Genomic DNA, 18,434 nt, shown 5'->3' with positions numbered 1-18,434 from the left:
TCTGTCTTAGTAGGTCATGGGTACTGGGAGCTACCTGTGGCAGGCCGCAAGCCCTATTCCCACAGGAAAGGCCTTATGTGGGATTATTTTGGGGCTAGATTGAGCCCTATTCAACAACTTGGAGGTAGAGGACTTATACAAGGGCACACCACAGTTTGTGAGGGTTGTTAGGTGACTTGGTTAAGGGTTTTTGCAACATGTGGATGCCCTAACTAGTCACAATTAGGAAAAAAAACAAAAGAAGATTTAGAACAATAATTCGTGTCTTGTGTTGGGTTAAGTAGTGACCAGTTTTGGATCAAAATTATTGCAGCCTATAGGTGCCATGTATTCAGGTCAACTTGGGCAGTTGGAGATGTCAATTAGGAGCATAACTTATAGTGAATTATTGGGCATCATTGGTCTGGTGGATGACAGTGTCTTGATAGCTCAAATTAGCCATAGACAAGTTATCTTAAAGTGGCGAAGAGGAGCTGAAGTTTAGGTGAAGATTGGTGCCAAAGTGCAACACCTTGATGGATAAAGGTGATTGCTAGCTTGGCATATTGGAGCTCGGGATTAGGCCTACCCAATGAGCAGATTAGATCAGCCTGTGTACATTGTACATAATTGACACGCAATAGTGTTAGGTGGCAGCCCTCCTGGAGTCTCAATGTGTTGTCCTTGAAGGACTAAGGGGTAACTAGTGAGCAGTATAGAAGCGAAGGACCGACATGACAATATACAACATCGAGTATGCACATCGTGTTTGTCATTATATCTTTTATACCATAGAATGTTGTATTATTCAGATTGGTTTAATATAACGAAGATTGGTTGTACATTATTGTACAATTTTGTTAAAAAATGTGTATACTTGTTCATATATGATTTACTGCTTTATAATTTCCATTCTGTAGAGTAGTTCTTATTGAGATTCTTGGTTTGGTAGCGTCAGTAATTTTGAGATTCTAACCTAGACCCAAGTTTGTGGAAATTAAACAATATATATACATGTCAAAGCATTCATAAACCCTAATCCATTAACCCTGGATTAGAACATAATCGTAGTTCCCTTGAACGAATCTATAAGATACCATGGGTAGAAAACCAACATGCCAAAACCATGTGCAAAACCCATGCACAAAACCATAGGTAGGTCTGCCCACCTAGTATAGGATCCAAAAAAAAATCTTGGGTCGTTGCCCCGGACCCTGTGCAGGGGGGCTACCGCCCCCCCCGTGACCCCCCCACTACACCCGGTGAGTCATGGAAATAATATAACAGACACCTAACAACTAGTGCACCCGAAGGTAACACAGTTGGCTTAATGTATCCTTTATCAAGCATTTCCTTAAGCTCCAACTTCAATTCCACTAACTTTGGAGTTCACATACTGTATGGTGCCTTAGATGCTAGTGTTGCTCTTGGTACCAACTCAATAGAGAAATCCACTTCCCTATGAGGCGGTAACTCTAAAATCTTTGCTGAAAATACATCTTGAAATTGCTGCAAAACATGATACCTCTTCAAGACTTCAGCATCCTCAACATCCTTCCCTTTGTCGCTGGAAATATGTATTGCAAACAATACACACCCTTTCCTGCTACTGTTCTTTTCCTGCATAGCTGTAACCATTCTCATTGGTGTAGGTGTCTTCTTTCTTTGCAAGATTCTCCTTTCTCCATCATCATCGAGACACTCCATAGCCTTGTCACAACAATCTACCTTAGTCTGAATAATGTACAACCAATCCATACCCAACAAAATATTATATGAACCCAAAGGAAACACATTTAGATGTGCTAATGTCGACATACCATTCAACTCAAATGCACAAGATCTCACCCAATGATGAACTCTTTTCTTATTCCCTGTAGCCAACTGTACCAATGAAGATTTTGCATGCACTTCTTTATTCAAGCAAGACTTATCCACCAGGTCAGGACTAATATAACTATAGTTAGATCCAGGTTCAATCAAAATAGAAACTACTTGATCACAAAGCTTACCTTCCATCTCAATAATAGATGTCTAATGATAAGCTTGCTATTATCCAATGTTGCATAAATCCAGGAAATGCTTTGTCTAACATCTCAAACTGTCCATGCCTCTTCAACACTATAAATAAGGCCTATCACCTTGATGTTGTGGAAAATATCTCATGCGATGCTCTCCACCACAAGTTCAGCACTGCAAATGCTTCCTTCCATCATCCTTGTTTTGCTCCTCATATTGAAATACATGTCCTTTGTCAACTGCATTGAATTTCTTGTACAATGTTGCATTCTCCTTGTTACCTGCATCCTGAGGTCTTCCTCACTTCTTATCCCATTTTTCCCTTATTCTTGTCATTACGATTCCAAAAATGCTTAGACTCTGACTTATGCTTAGACTGCTCATAACAATGTTTCAACTTCCTAATTACTTCCTCCAGACCGAGGCTCATCATACTAAATCTGATCCTTAAATGCTAATGACAATCCACTAATGAATCTTTGAACCTTTGTCTTCTCATCCTTAAGATATGTTACATACCTCAACAGCTCCAGAAACTTAGTCATATACTCTTCGTCTGTTACAGATGCCATCTTAAGCTCATATAACTCCTTAGCCTTACCATCATAGTATCTCTTAGACAAATACTTCTTGAAGAGTCTTTTAAACTCATGCTGTTAGGCATACTAATCCTTCTTGCGGACAAGATGGATCTCCATAGACTTCAAACAAAACCTAGTAACAAACAAGAAAAGAATTGCTACCTTTCCTCAACTTATGACTTATTGAAACAAGTAGTATGCAAAGAATCACTTACCGCTTTAACAAAGTTCTTGTTGAAGTCCTTTCAATGTTTTCCACAACCAGCTTCTTCTTGATGCTTTAGAGGCCTTTTCAATTATTTCCACAACTTCTCCATGATGCTCGAGATCTGCATAGAAAAAAAATACAAAGGGATCAAAGCATCTTGAATATACAATCAAATTTAAATGAAGTTCTTAACTCAACATACATCATAAGTTGAATCAATAACCAATTATAAACCATGTGAATGATCAAGGAATCTCACAAATAATATCAAACTAGACATGATTAGGAAAGAGAAATTGTTTTGTATTGAATTCAAAGGAGAACAAGCTTACAACCTGGTTGCTTTGATGTCACCAACCTCTTCCCATGATATCAAACCTTCTCCTTGGATGAAAATCCTTATAGCCTTATTTCTGCATCATAAGCCTACCTCCTGTGGTCCTCCCCAACCCTCTAGCTTGTGTTTGATTTATAGGCCAAGAGGAGGAGGTTTGGGATCTTCTTCCTAAGGGATGAGATTCACAAATGGTGGGATAGGGGATCCACAAAGAGAGGGAATTAGATCCATGATGAGAGGGATCAGGCTTGAATAAACATCAACTCGAAGCTTTTAGTTGGGAAATATTCACCAATCAAAGCTTCTAGAATTTACTTTCATTTTTTTTTTTTTTACTTGCATTGAGTCATGTGTGTAGTCTATAGTGTAAGGCATAGCACACTTTTGCGCTAACTTTAATGGTCAAGCCTATGTATGCGCAGAAACTGGCTAGGGAACCACGCAAGCAATCAAAAATAGGTTTTTGGGCCTTGTAATCCTAAAATTTCGTTCTCTTTGGGATTGTTTAGCTTCTAGCCTTACAGGGGAATCACTTGAGACACTCATCGGATGGCGAGAGATATGAATTGAAAGTCATTGTGACAAAATTTAGTGATCCAGGTGGATATTGGTGGCCACCCGCCAATTCCACTTAGACCCCCACCATTGCTTCTTTCAGTTTTTTCAGTTTCCTTAATTGTAGCACAATTTACTATTTTTAGCAGTTTTTCGGGTCCTAAACTTCTGGAGCCATTTTGAAGCCCTAAACGACATTTTTTTGGAAATCTACTGCCATTGATTTTCTATCTAAAATCACCTTTTCCGTCGTAGTCCTCAGAGAGATCTTTCCAACGGGCTATCATGCGTGTCAAACAAAGATAATATGACCAAATTGCGACCCCGGGAAGTTGGCTGTCCAACTCACCCCAACGGGGCCCATAAACTCTTGGTGTTACATCTCCTCGGGTTAGGGTTTTAGTTTTTTAGGGTTTACTCTTCTTGTTCAATAATAAAAAGGCCCTTAAGCCTCATTATAAGGCAGTTTAGAGGCATGTAGCCGCCACATCTCTTCTCAGAGATAAGCTACCATCGCCCTAGCTGGTTTATTTCCATTTATGTATGTTAGCATATTTCAGTATTTTACATTAATGAAATGAAGTATTATTTCCGTTGCATCTCTGTGTTTATGGTTATCTTTGTAATTTGTTGTGTTTCTGTTTAAATCCGGATCATTTAGTGTAACAAATTTCCCCCTAAAGTGCAAAGTTAGAAAAGATGTTTGAGGACTGAAGCACTTTATCACGCCAAGGTTCAGATTAGAGACCATAGTTGGAGACTTGAAACAATCAATAAGATGTTACAATACAATATAAATCATCCCTGAGACAGGCATTCCCATACTTAGAGCGTAAATATCTCAAAGAATCAGTATGAAAATACATCTGAAGATCCATGTCAATGGAAGACACAGTATGGATGCAACCATCAATAGACCTATGTTTACATCATGAATATTTAATAACTCCACGCAGCCTAGATGAATGAAACTAAATCCACTATCTTGATCTCCATCTCTCGATCCATAATACGAATCTAACCATGTGAGTGAAAGTATCGTAGTCAAACATGGTAGAAACCACTTGATTACCGATCAATGATGTGAATTGTTAACAAGTGTGAGAGAAACCACCAATAATGAGAATGGTTCTCAAGGTACTTCCAGTACAATTTGTCAAGTGTGAAAATATGTTCTGAAGTCAAACACTCATAAAATCATTCGATCGAAGGTCAATGCTAAGAACCTATCATTGAAGGCGAGAAACCTGCCATTAAGGCATGTAGGCTCCAAGGTACTGAAGAATGTTTCTAGATCAAGTTCTTAGATAGTGAGTTGAAGTCGATAGGAAGTGAGCCATCGCAGGAGGGTCTACGACACGAAACTCATGTCAAGTTTTGAAGAACAAATTCAAAGTAATCTAGGACTGACTCAGGGATGGCCAACACAATTGAGGGCTACAAATTTCAAGGTAATTTTGACTGAGGTTGGACTTCTCTTGAACATATCAACGACACGACATTTTGACTTGGCAACATTTGACTAAAAAATGGGACCAAAACCGATCTGAAGACTTTCAATAAGGTGTGGTCAATTGAGAGACAAATGCATTTCCCAACCCAGACACAAAGGTGATGGAGTGTCATGTTCAAGAGATACATACTGCCTTCTTAAATTGTGAAAATAAATGTTTCTTTCCATTCCCCCCCCACCATTACTAGGATGTACCTCTTTATTTTTACACAAGCTTGAGGAGGATAACATATGATTGTCCTATAAGCTCACCCTTCGGATGAGTCTTGTGGAGTATTTTTAACGAACCCTATGAAGGAGTGGTTTAGTCTCATCACGATTAAGGAGTCTTGCATTGTTTATATTTTATGAGTCCAATGAAGGGGTAACTCGATTTTGTTTTCATATTTAAAGAGTTTGAAAAGACTTTTTCATATTAAAAGAGTTTGAAAAGACAAAAAAGAAAACTCATGCAATTCTTTCAACGTAAATTTTTAACGAGCCCGAAGAAAGTAAAGCTCAGTGTTTTTCATTTTTAGGGAGTCAGGAGAAAAACATAAGTAAACTCCAAAATGTCCTTTTTCATAGATTTAGTCTCTCAAGCAAGGGTAAAATAATTCAGGAGAGAACTCTTTTGACCATGATTAGTAAAAGTATACATTTTTTGTAAATAGTCCACATGATCCGTAAAAGGGGTAAACTTATATCAAACACATGTTTTTTGTTTTGTTTTCTTTAACGAGTTCAAAACAAACAAGCATACTCAGTAATATTTTCATGTTTCGAGAGTCAGAAAAGAGCTTAAAGGGAATTACAGGGTTTCTCTTTTTCATAGATTTTAAGAGCCCGAAAAAGTGATAAAAGTTTACTCATATCACCAAATTTAAGTTTAATTAAGGAGCAAGAAAATATGGAAAGAACTCAACATTTTCATGTATGCTTTACGAGTATGAAAAGATAGCAAAAGAAGCTCGGGATTTTAATGAGTTTAACGAGCCTGAAAATAATAACCGAAATGGATTCGAGATAGGTTTCATTTTTACACAAGCTTGAAACAAGAGGACATTGTGCTTGAGAGTGGTTTCATTTTTACACAAGCTTGAAACAAAGAGGACACTGTGCTTGAGAGTGGCTTCATTTTTACACAAGCTTGAAACAAAGAGGACATTGTGCTTGAGTGTGGTTTCATTTTTACGCAAGCTTGAAACAAAGAGGAAATTGTGCTTGAGAGTGGGTTCATTTTAACACAAGTTTGAAACAAAGAGGAAACTATGCTTGAGAGTAGTTTTCACCCCCCTAACATACCGACATAGGCAAATCCCCCCCAAGCTTTGTTTCATTCGCCTAAGTAAACTATTGGTTACTACTAGGCGGATGAAATGAAGGTTCATTTACGAGATCAGGTGAAAGACCTGACTTAATTAGGGGAGAATTTTGTTTCATTTTTTTAACAAGCTTGACACAGAAAAAGAACTATGCTCATGGAATTTGTTTCATTTTTTAATGAGCTTGACACAAGAAAAGAAACTATGCTTGAGAGTAGTTTTCACGCCCCCAACATACCGATATAGGCACATGCCCCCCAAGATTTGTTTCATTCGCCTTACTAGACTACTAGTTACTAATAAGCGGATGAATGAAGATTCATTTACGAGATCAGGTGAAAGACTCGACTTAATTAGGGGAGAATTTGTTTCATTTTTTTACGAGATTGACACAGAAAAAGAACTATGCTCATGGTAGTTGTTTCAATTTTTAACCAGCTTGACACAAGAAAAAAACCTATGCTCATAGGGACCTATTTCATTTTTTTAATGAGGTTGAAGTAAAAGAACTATCCTCATAAGGCCCCATTTCATTTTTTTAACGAGGTTGACACAGTAAATGAACTATCCTCATAGGCACTTGTTTCATTTTTTAAGTTGACATAGTAAAAGAACTATCCTTATAATGATCTGTTTCATTTTTTAATGAGGTTAACACAGTAAAAGAACCATCCTCATGGGTTTTGTTTCATTTTTTAACGAGATTGATACATGAAAGGAACTATGCCCATGAATTTCATAAATGGGTTTCATTTTTATACGGCTTGAAACAAAAATAACTATGCTTAGACTTTGTTTCATTTTTTAATGAGGTTGAACTAGCAAAGAACCATCCTCACAAGAACTTTTTCATTTTTTAACGAGGTTGACACAGTAAATAACCATCCTCACAGGAACTTGTTTCATTTTTTAACGAGGTTGACATAGTAAAAGAACCATCCTCATAGGAACTTGTTTCATTTTTTAACGAGGTTGACACAGTAAAAGAACCATGCTCACAAGAATTTGCTTCATTTTTTAATGAGGTTGACACAGTAAAAGAACCATCCTCATGGTGATCCGTTTCATTTTTTAACAAGCTTGACATAGGGAAAGAACTATGCTCATGGTGATCTGTTTCATTTTTTAATGAGGTTGACACAATAAAAGAACCATCCTCATGGATGTCGTTTCATGTTTCAACAATCTTGACATAGGAAAAAAAATATGCTCATAGGGACTTGTTCATGGCTTCCAAGTGGAAGAAACACATGTTAAGGGACATACCTTGATCATGGCTTCCAAGAGGTCTTCATCATAAGGAAGAATAGTTCTTTGGAAAGAACACATGTGAAGAGAATCAAAAGGGGTAAGAAAATCAAGTTCAAATTCCCCCATGGGGTACACCATGTCAATTACCGGATCTAAGTCGAAACAAGTTGAGTAAATAGTGAGAGGCTTGCTTGTGTCAATAACCAAAAACATGGGACAGGTTACCACATAATTAACCTGTGGTAGGGTAGGTACCACTTCCATATAAGGAACATTCAAAGATGTCAGAGTCGAATCAAGATCAACGAACGAAAGTTGGTCAATAGTCATAGTGTTTCCATTGTGAGGGAAGGACATCATTCAAAAGAGTGTGGAGATGACCCCTTTCATGGCATAGACATAGTCTTGCCCAAGGAGTTAATTGAAATCCAAGGGGCCTCGGACTACCATAAAATCGATACAGGCAATTTTTCCTTCCAGAGTAATAGGTAACTTAGGAAGGATCCCTAAAGGATCTCTAATGGCTCTGTTAAAAGCTAATATATTCTGTGTAACAAGGACAAGTTTAGGGGAACCCAAAGCTTGCCAAGCGGTTGAGGATAAAATACTGACAAAGTCACCTTCCTTGACGTTTGTGCGATGCACATTCTTTCCGTACGATTTCACAATGATTTGAAAAGGGGTGGAAGTCGAGGCCCTGCCAATGTACTCCAATAAAAGGAAATAACCTCATTACTTGGAGGGGGTTCAATGGAAATAGGTGAAATTCCCCCATGTGTAGAAAAATATTAGGTAATAAGAAGAACTTGAGTGGTATTAATTTCACTCTCTAAAGGGAGAACGAGACTGATTGAATGTGGAATCAAATCGACCACTTGATCAACCAATGGGTCATCAACCTAAGTGATATGCTCTTAACTCTCCAATTGAAGAGTGGGATTGACTATACTTGGAATTAGATCAATCACTTCGTCAACTGACAGTAGGTTGGGAGAAAGTTGATGGTAACTAGTTGGAAGTTGTTGTTGTGAAACAATAATTTTTTCCAACAATTTTGAGGCTTCATCCATATGAGGGAAAATGTGACTATGATGAATCCTTTGCATAACCTACAAAGAAACCTAACTTTAGCCTTTTTCCCAGGAACTAAACAACCACTGGTTTATGGATCAATAGTAATTTTATAAGAATTTTTAGACCACACTTCTAACACCTTTGGAATACCATGACAATCAATAAGAAAGTGGTCACCCTTACAAAGCTTGCAAGGGAATTTGGGATTGTGATGTATTTTGGAAGTTTCCTCTACATTACCAATACTTACAACCATGGTTGGTTGTTTGACTTCTTTCCTATCTTGCTTCTTCTTCTTCTTAGTCACCTGGTTACTAGCATCAAGGGTTTTACCAAGCGAAGAAGAAGAAAGGGAGGAGGACATGTTGGGTGAAAAAGGTAAAGGGTCAACATGAGGTTGGTGATGTTGAGGTGAAGAACTTGGTTGAGGTGGAACTTTTTGTGTATTTGGGATTAAATAAGTTGAAAAAAACCACATCGGTAAACCTATCGTGAATCTGGGAAGTGACAACATAGCCATATAAGGAGGATTGACATTTGCAAAGTCAGGAAAAGGACTAGGATTCCCATTAAAAGGGGTTTCTTTATCAGTAAATTTCGACATTATTTCCATTATATTCAACTTAGATAAATTTATTACCAATATTAACAATTCAAAATCACAATCCATGCCTAAAGTCTTGTAAAAATTAAAAACAAGCAAATAACATGCACTAATAAATCTAAGGAATCAAACCATACAAACAACCTTTTCACAACGAAATCACTAGTTGGTGATGAAATCCAATGTCGCTAAGATTAATGTGAAAAGTGAATAAAGATAGAGCAGTTGGAACCAGTTATGCTGAAAACTTTCTTAATGAACACGATCTGGTGCAAATAACTTCACTTATGCCATATCGAGTGAAGAATACCCTCCAAAAAGATCCAAGTGAGTCTAGCCAACGACTGTTCAGGTACAATAGAGACTTTCCCTCCACAGTCACCTTGCGTAATAGCCCTAAGATTATGGTCTCTAAGGTTACCACTTAAAGACAATTTAACCTGGGGGGACAATCACAGATCGAACGTACCTACAAGGGCAGAGTAACAAATCTCAATCCCCTTGAAAGTTCCTCAACATGGTTAATCTAAGGTTTACATCCAAGTGACTCCCAAGTACCTTTCACCACCATTGGTAATACATGTAAATCACTCTACCGTAGCCAATGAAGTGGCGTTGATCACTCCACTGGGTCCGACATGATCTCGTGCTTAACTTCTTTGTTAGGGGAGCTTCCTACAACTAAACTATATTAAATGGATTTACTCCTCATCACAAGATTCTAGTGTTTGTTTGTAGCTTTGGAAAGTTATCTCACTTCCTTATTCCAAATCCCTACAGCCTGATCTAATGTAGGTGGAAAGAGCCCTAAAATAATAAAAAATCTAAATTGATTTATTAGCGTTGTTTTTAAAATTTGTTACTTACTCAAAGGGAAAATGGATGTGAAATTGATGGTGTTATAACCTGACTCAAACTTAATTGCAATCAAACATGATATTGTGATCTCTTCATTTCAATGAAGTGTAACTAAAGTAAGGAAAGGGTTTCATTTACTTTTCAACAATACAATAATCAATGGAACATTTTCAAGATACAAATGAGAGGGAACACATAATACATGACTCTTGGCCCTATTTTGAAAAATGCAACCCAATTTCCTCAAAATCTAGGTTACAAAAAGCAAAAAAATTAATCTTATTAACTTCTTGCATACCCCAAAAGAAACAATGCATTCTTCCTTCAACAAACATAAGCCATAATTTCAATTTGATGTAATGAGTTACAAATCACTATATGCAGAAGATGTGTTGTTTTATAGAGAGAGATAATCAGTATTCCTTCAACAAAAACAACAAACTCCAAATCACAAGTGCTACCTTGAAAAACCGTAACTTTTTCTAAATACTAATGATCCTTTGAAATCATTAAAACAAAGTATTTAATATGATCTTTTGACATAAAAAAGGACAGACTCAAACTATCCCAACAATGATTGATCCTTCTTTTAATTAATCAACAATTCACTAGATCAAACCTTGAACCCTAATTTGCAAAAATAAGAATTCTTCAAGAAGGTAACCTAAAACATCGAATCAAAATAAAGAGGACATTTCTATAAGGTAAATAGATCTAACTAAACACAACAATCAAAAGTTCATGGACACAACAATTGGAAAGTTTAATTTTTCAAAAAATTCAGCATGTGCGCAGGCAATATGATTCAATGCATATACGCATTGTTGCTAAAGGCTTAGTGCACAAATATACTTTTTGTCACTAAAGATATAATGTGTTCTTCAGAAAAAATTTAGAAAAAAAAACCAAACAAATCACAAAATCCAAACTCTTGATATCTTTCAAACACTCAGACAAGCCTATGCGAAAAGGATTAAAAGTCAAACAAGGAGATGATGAAGAACGAGACGTTCCCCAACGAAGTTGCCAATTTGTTAGTCAAACTAATCCTTCTTGCAGACAAAATGGATCTCCCTAGATTTCAAACAAAACCTAGTAACAAACAAGAAAATAATTCCTACCTTTCCTTAGCTTATGGTTGATTAAAACAAGTAGTATGCGAAGAATCACTTACCGATTTAAAGAAGTGCATGTGGAAGTCCTTTTAGTGCTTTCCATAGCCAACTTCTCCTTGATGCTTTAGATGCTTTTTCAATTCTCTCCATAACTTCTCCATGATGCTCCAAAATAGATTTTCATAGACATAAACATACAAAGGGATCAAAGCATATCGAATATAGAGTCAAAGGTAAATGAGGTTCTTAACTTAGCATACATCATAAATTGAATCAATAACTAGTTATAAACCATGTGAATGATCAAGGTATCTCACAAATAATATCAAACTAGACATGATTAGGAAAGAACAATTGCTTTGTATTGAATTCAAAGGAGAACAATCTTACAACCTGGTTGCCTTGATGTCACAAGCCTCTTCCGATGATCTCCAACCTTCTCCTTGGATGAAAATCCTTCTAGCCGTATTTCTACAGCATAAGCCTACCTCCTGTGGTCTTCCCCAACCCTTTGGTCTGTGTCTGATTTATAGGCCAAGAGGAGGAGTTTTCGGATCCTCTTCCTAAGGGATGAGATCCACAAAGGGTGGGATAGGGGATCCACAAAGATAGGTAGTTAGATCCATGATGAGAGGGATTATGCTTGAATAAGCATCAACTTGAAGCTTTTAGTTGGGAAATATTCGCCCAACAAAGCTTCTAGAATTTACTTTTTTTATTTTTACTTGTGTTGAGTCATGTGTGCAGTCTATAGTGTAAGACATAACACACTTTTGCGGTGACTTTAATTGTCAAGTTTGCGTATGTGCAAAAACTGGCTATGGAACCGCACATGCAATCAAAAATAGGTTTTTGGGCCTTGTAATCCAAAAATTTTATTCTCTTTGCGATTGTTTATCTTCTAGCCTTGCAGAGGAATCGCTTGAGACACTCTTTGGATGGAGAGAGATTTGAATCGATAGTCATGGTGACGAAATTTAGTGTAACACAAGCCAACTCAACTCCTCTATCCTCATGGCTCTAACACGCTTCACATCTTCCCACCATATATCTAATTTTCCCTTGAGACTGAAAATATTTATCCTGGCTTTCATATTCTTTGTATAATTGTGTAGCTTGAAGAACTTCTTCATCCCAAGTAGCCATGCTTCTACATATTTCGGTTTCTTCAGCTCTCCATCAAAGCTAGGAGGCTTGGCTTTCTTGAACACATCTGACAAGTACTACTGAAGGGTGATAGCGATGATGACCATGACATCTCTCTGATCCAGAAATAGAATAGAACCCATAACCACTACCTCTCTTGTCATGTGTATCCATCCATCTGCCACCTCTTACTGTGGCATCCCTATCCGACCTGTGTCCTCCATGAGACCTGCCACCATATGCCCCATTTGTCCTTTCCTCCTATCCATAATTGGTTTGTGGTTGTCCTTGTCTCTGCAAATCTGATAAATTCTAAAGGATAATTTGCATTAATCTTTGCTTGCTTTTCTGGAGCTTTGGCAAGCCTTTCTTGTGACTCAATTATCTTGTCATTGTTTCCCTAGAACTTCTCATTTATTCCTTTAAACTTATCAAGGTATTTGTTATGTAAAGAGAGTACTCATCTCCTTGTGATTCAACTAATCTATAAGGGGAATCACGTGAACTATAATCCACCTTCTTGCTTGTCATCTTTGATCTTCTACTTCATGCAAACATACAATGTTAGATCAACCAAATATGAACATAATCAAATATACCTTAGTGTGTTTGAGGGGGGGCTATCTTGTTTGCACAACTCAATCCAGGTTAGCATAATATATATATATATATAACATAAACATATCAATCATCGTAACATACCAACATCATCAACTTCAACATGACGACACAAACTGCAATAATGACCATCACGAGAAATAATGCATGCATGATAAACACATAGGCAATCTGACATGCATATATAAAAATCACATCTACCCTAAGGTCCACTGCTACAACCTCACTTTAATACCAATCTATAACCACCAGTATCAAAGGAAAGGTTGTAGGGAATGAAACTGCTCTGATACCAATATGTGGTATCAGATATCACCCAAAGAGAACAAAACCAACTTCGATACCAATCTATGACCAACCCCTCCCACATTTACTCAAATTCACAAGCTTCCCAGGGTAAACATGGGACGAGTGTTACTATGACATGACCCAACCTTCTGGTTCCAATTAAGGAAGTGGGGCCTACAACTGAGACTTACTGAATTTCCTTAGGAACCATAGATCACTCAGAGGCTGAACAACTACCCTAGGTGACCAATCCTTGAGTTGGAACTATTTTATCTGGCCTAGACCTTGACACTGCTTGCAAGTGGTTGTGAGCCTCCAATCGCACTCACAAGCCTTGTTCCATGAGGTTATGACCACATATCTCTAGTTATGTGCCTGAAGTCCCAAGATCCAAGCGATTTTTCTAGGCTAGTATGCATACCACTTCCTAGAACTTCCTATAACTTTCCATAATCATATTTCTCATAACGACAATGCTAGTAATTCAAACTTGAAGCCAAAACTTGACCTAGACATTCCTAGTCTACATCAGGCGTTTTGTCAAACATATGGTAAACTTGTGAGCTATAGGTCATGAATGCATATTTGAGTATAAATCTCTGGACTTCATCTGAGAATCATTGAGAAGGCCTAATGCCTCTCTAGCTAGCTGCAATAACACTTTCTAGTCCATGCATTCCTCAACCATTCATATATTAATCAAAACATGTCAAGAGCCATAGCTAAAATACATCATGTAACCAACATATAACCAACAAATAACCAACATAGAAAACCATGTAAACTCAGCCATAGTATCACCAACATGATCACTACAATTATACATGAATCACAGTAGAAAAATAACTCTTATTATTATATTGTTGGCTTAGTGGGGCCTGGCCCAGGTTCAGAGGTGATTTAGCCAAGCAAATCCTGGTACTACTAGCCCTTTAGGCAACAGTCTGCAGAGCGTGGACTGAGGTCTCAGTTGAAGTAGTATGGGAGGGTGCTAGAACCAGGTTTCCACACCCTTGGGATGTCTGATGGGCTTCTGGAGGTCCGCGGTTTGACCTATCACTGCGCGCACTTGCGATCCCTTCGCGACCTGCGGTGCGGCTTCCGCGTAGCCCTGCTCGGGGCGCGACCCGTATAATACCCAAGTTCCTCACTTATTAACCGATTACTTAGCTTATGTGTGTAAGATTTATGGTTATTACAACATATCCAACATTTATATCAGTGTGTGCGATACATAAATGAACATAAACATAAAGAAGATAAGCACAACAATTACACAGAATTAGGAATCAACTTCTCTTTATTAGCTTTCTATCCCAATTACAGACTCGACTCTGCCCTGCGCACTTAGCTGCAGGGGTCCACGCACTCAGCTGCAGGGGTCCATGCACTCAGCTGCGGACTCTACTAGGCCTTTGCGCACTCAGCTGCAGAGCCTCTTCCTACTACTACAACCCAAGACACTTAGACTTCTACTCTAAGCTCGAACCATTCCTTCGCTACTCTTCCTATCATCGACTGACTTTACAACTTAGAGCCTCGCTCTATTTATACAATCCCATGGTCTGGTAGGTCGACTTTACACTAATTTACAATACAATTCTTAGGGCGAACAACCCTATGACTCAATTGTACACTTCACGCTCCGCGCTCGCAATTCACGGAGTTCTACACCATCTTTGACCAAAACTTGGGCTTTGAGCCCCAAAACCTATTGTGGGGGGATTCCATGCCCAACAGGTCCCCAACACAATCATCGTGACTCGTCCTCACGGAGCCCCTCCAATCGTTCCTTCGCTTCCCTGAGGTCCGTGGCACACTGATCTACAGCCTGTTGGATCTGCTACATTCCTGCTTCTGAATCATCCACGTCTAACTCGTGTCTCTTCTTTGGTACCAGCTTCTGGTGCTTGTGTTTATAGTCCCGCGCCCTTGTCCGACTCCTTGGGCCCGAAGACTATGCTTCAGCTGATTAGTCAGAGAGTTGGCCCACCTATGTAGGGTTTCAAGTAGTTGTCGTTGACCTTGCTTGGGAAAGGTTCTCCATTGAGTTTGATTAGCTAGACGCGCCTCCGTCGATGACCTCTTTTACCACATATGGTCCCAACCAATTCATTCTGAATTTTCCTAGAAATTTTTTAAACATGATATCATACAGTAATACTAGGTCATTTACCTTAAAGGTGCGCAACTTGATATGGCGATCGTGCTAGGATTTTTCACGCTACTTTTGTACCTGCTGTTGAAATCCGATAAGAAATCGTTCTTCCTCGAGCTCTTCTAATTGCGCGAGCCTTTCTTCTAGAGCATCGTGGTCCATCAGGCCTGTGAGTGTTGCTATTCGTAGACTAGGATGATGTATTCCATCGGCATGACTTCCGTCCATAGACCAACCAGAATGGTGTATGTCCTGTCAATTTCTTGCATGTTGTCCTGTACGCCCATAACATAGCGGGTACATGCAGGTCCCTTTCGTCCCGCTGCATGTTACATACTTTAGTCAGTGCAGTCTCCATTATTTTATTGAATGCTTCTACTATTCCATTGGCCTGTGGGTGGTACGGTGTACTTTTCTGGTGATAGACCTGGAACTCTTATGTGAGCGCGCTGATGGTTTCATTCAAAAAATGTGTCCCACGATCGCTCATTAAGATTTTCGGACAGCGAAATCATGTCAACACATTTTCGAACAAAAACTTTGTAGTCGTAGCGGCTGTGTAGTCCTTGACCGGTTGTGCTTCCACCCATCATGTCAGGTACTTCGTCGCGGTGATGATGTAGCCACCCTCGTCTTTCCCTGAGGTTTGATTGGACCCACAAAGTCGATTGCACACTTCTTAAATGGTTGCAGTGTCATTTGGGGATTTAGTGGCATTTCGTCCCTTCATGATGGTTTCCCCATCCTTTGACATATATTGCAGGCCTTATAGTGCACTTTTGAATCCTGGTGCAGAGTCGGCCACCATAGCCCCGCGCGAAGAATCTTTTGCACGGTCGCACGTCCTGCATGGTGTCCTCCTGCAGCGCCCCCATGTGATTCCGCGAGGATCTGACCTCGTTCAAATTCAGGTACGTATCTTCGCAATATCTCATCGTAACCCATCTTGTAGAGGTGCCCTACGATGACAGAAAAGTCCGCTGTGCGCACCACCAATTCCTTCTTCTATTGGATTGAGTACTCCTTCGGCGTAGTCCCTATTGTTAGAAAATTGATTATATCTTCGAAGTGTCCATCCACGACGCGCAATGCAAAGAGTTGTGCATCAAGTAGTCCTCCTCCAAATTTGTTGGTTCCTCGCTCGTCTCAACTCGTGACAAGTGGTCTGGTCTTGCATTCAAGCATCCCGGCTTGACTATGACCTCAAAATCATATTCTTGAAATAGTAAAATCCATCTGCATATTCGCCCCCCCAACATAGGCTTGTTCACCAGGTATTTCAATGCGGAATGGTCGGTATACATCTTGAAATGCCCTCCCAGTAAATAGTGTTGGTATTTTTGGAGCGCATACACCATTGCCAACCCCTCGTGTTCGGTGGTAGAGTAGTTCTTTTCTGCTTTGGATAGTGTTCGACTCGCAAATGCGATCGGGTGATCCACACCCTCTGCGCCCTCTGTGTGAGTACAACTCCTAACGTGATACATGATGCATCAACGTGTACATGAAATTCCACGTCCCATTTCGGGAAGACAAAGATTGGCGTGGAGGCTAGTTTCTCCTTTAGGACATCCAAACTCTTCATGCAATCATCATTCCAGCAATATGTAACATCCTTTTTCAATAGCTTTTCCATTGGTGCGATTATTTGTGCATAACTTTGATGAACTTTCTATAGGATCCAGTGCGTCCCAAGGTAGCGCGCAGTTGTTTAACACTTCGCGGTGCTTCCAAATTGAGGATAATGGCAATCTTCACAGGGTCCACCATCAGCACTTGTTTGCAGACCACATGTCCCAGCAGGTTTCCAAAGGGAACGAGGAATGTGCACTTCTTCAGGTTCAATGCAATCTGGTGTCAGCAACAAGTATCTAGCATCAAACGTAAGCTTGCTACATGGTGCTTAACTAATCCAAAAACAATCCAATCATCTAGATAGACCTCCAAAAATTTGTGAATGTATTCTTTGCACTAGCTAGCGTATTCTTCAGTATAAACGACATTACGGTGTATTGAAAGCATCCCCATTCTATTGTGAAGCTCGTCTTGCTCCTATCTTCTGGCACGATCTTGATCTGATGGTATCTTGAGAACCCATTCGAATGAGTATTCTTCTTGGCCGCCAACATTCTCTAGTACTTCATCTGTGAATGGTGTTGGGAATGGATCATGTACATAGGCATTGTTCAGCTTCCTAAGGTCTACGCATATTCTTATTTCACCCTTCTGTTTTTTCTCCTGTACCACCATAGGACTCACCCAGTCGGATTCTTCCACTGGTTCAATAATTCCGGCTGCGAGCATTTTGTCTAATTCATCGTGGACCTTTTCTTTATACTTTGGATTCAAGCGGTAAGGCCGCTGCTTAACTGGCTTTGCGTTGGGTTTCAGGGTGATCCTCATCGTCCCTAAATCACCCACGATCCCTTTTAAGTCCGTAATTTTGGTCGGGAACAAGTCTTGGTATTCGCGGAGTAACTCAGCGACCTTATCGACCGTGGCATCATCCCAATAGTCCCCAAGCATTGCGTATTTTGGTTCTACCTCCGTTCCAATGTTGACCTACTTCGTCTTTAGCAACGTGGTGATGTTGGGGTCTTCAAGTGATGGTTCGCGAACTTCGCGAGAGCCTTCTATTTCTGAAATGTTAATGTTCCGTGGGTCCTCATCATCTTCCTCAACATTCATGTTATAACGCTCAAGTGCGATACTTAACTGCATCGCCCATTCTGGCTAAAATACTTCCATTGGCTCCTGTGGTATTCTAAAGATAACGACTTTCACTGCTTGTAGCGCATCATCCACAGTATCTGACCAACGATCTTC

This window comes from Pinus tabuliformis, chromosome 4_1, assembly GCF_031772625.1.
Source record: "Pinus tabuliformis cultivar Carrire ecotype Pingquan chromosome 4_1, CPIR1, whole genome shotgun sequence".
Classification (NCBI taxonomy): Eukaryota; Viridiplantae; Streptophyta; class Pinopsida; order Pinales; family Pinaceae; genus Pinus; species Pinus tabuliformis.
This window is presented reverse-complemented; position numbering follows the sequence as displayed.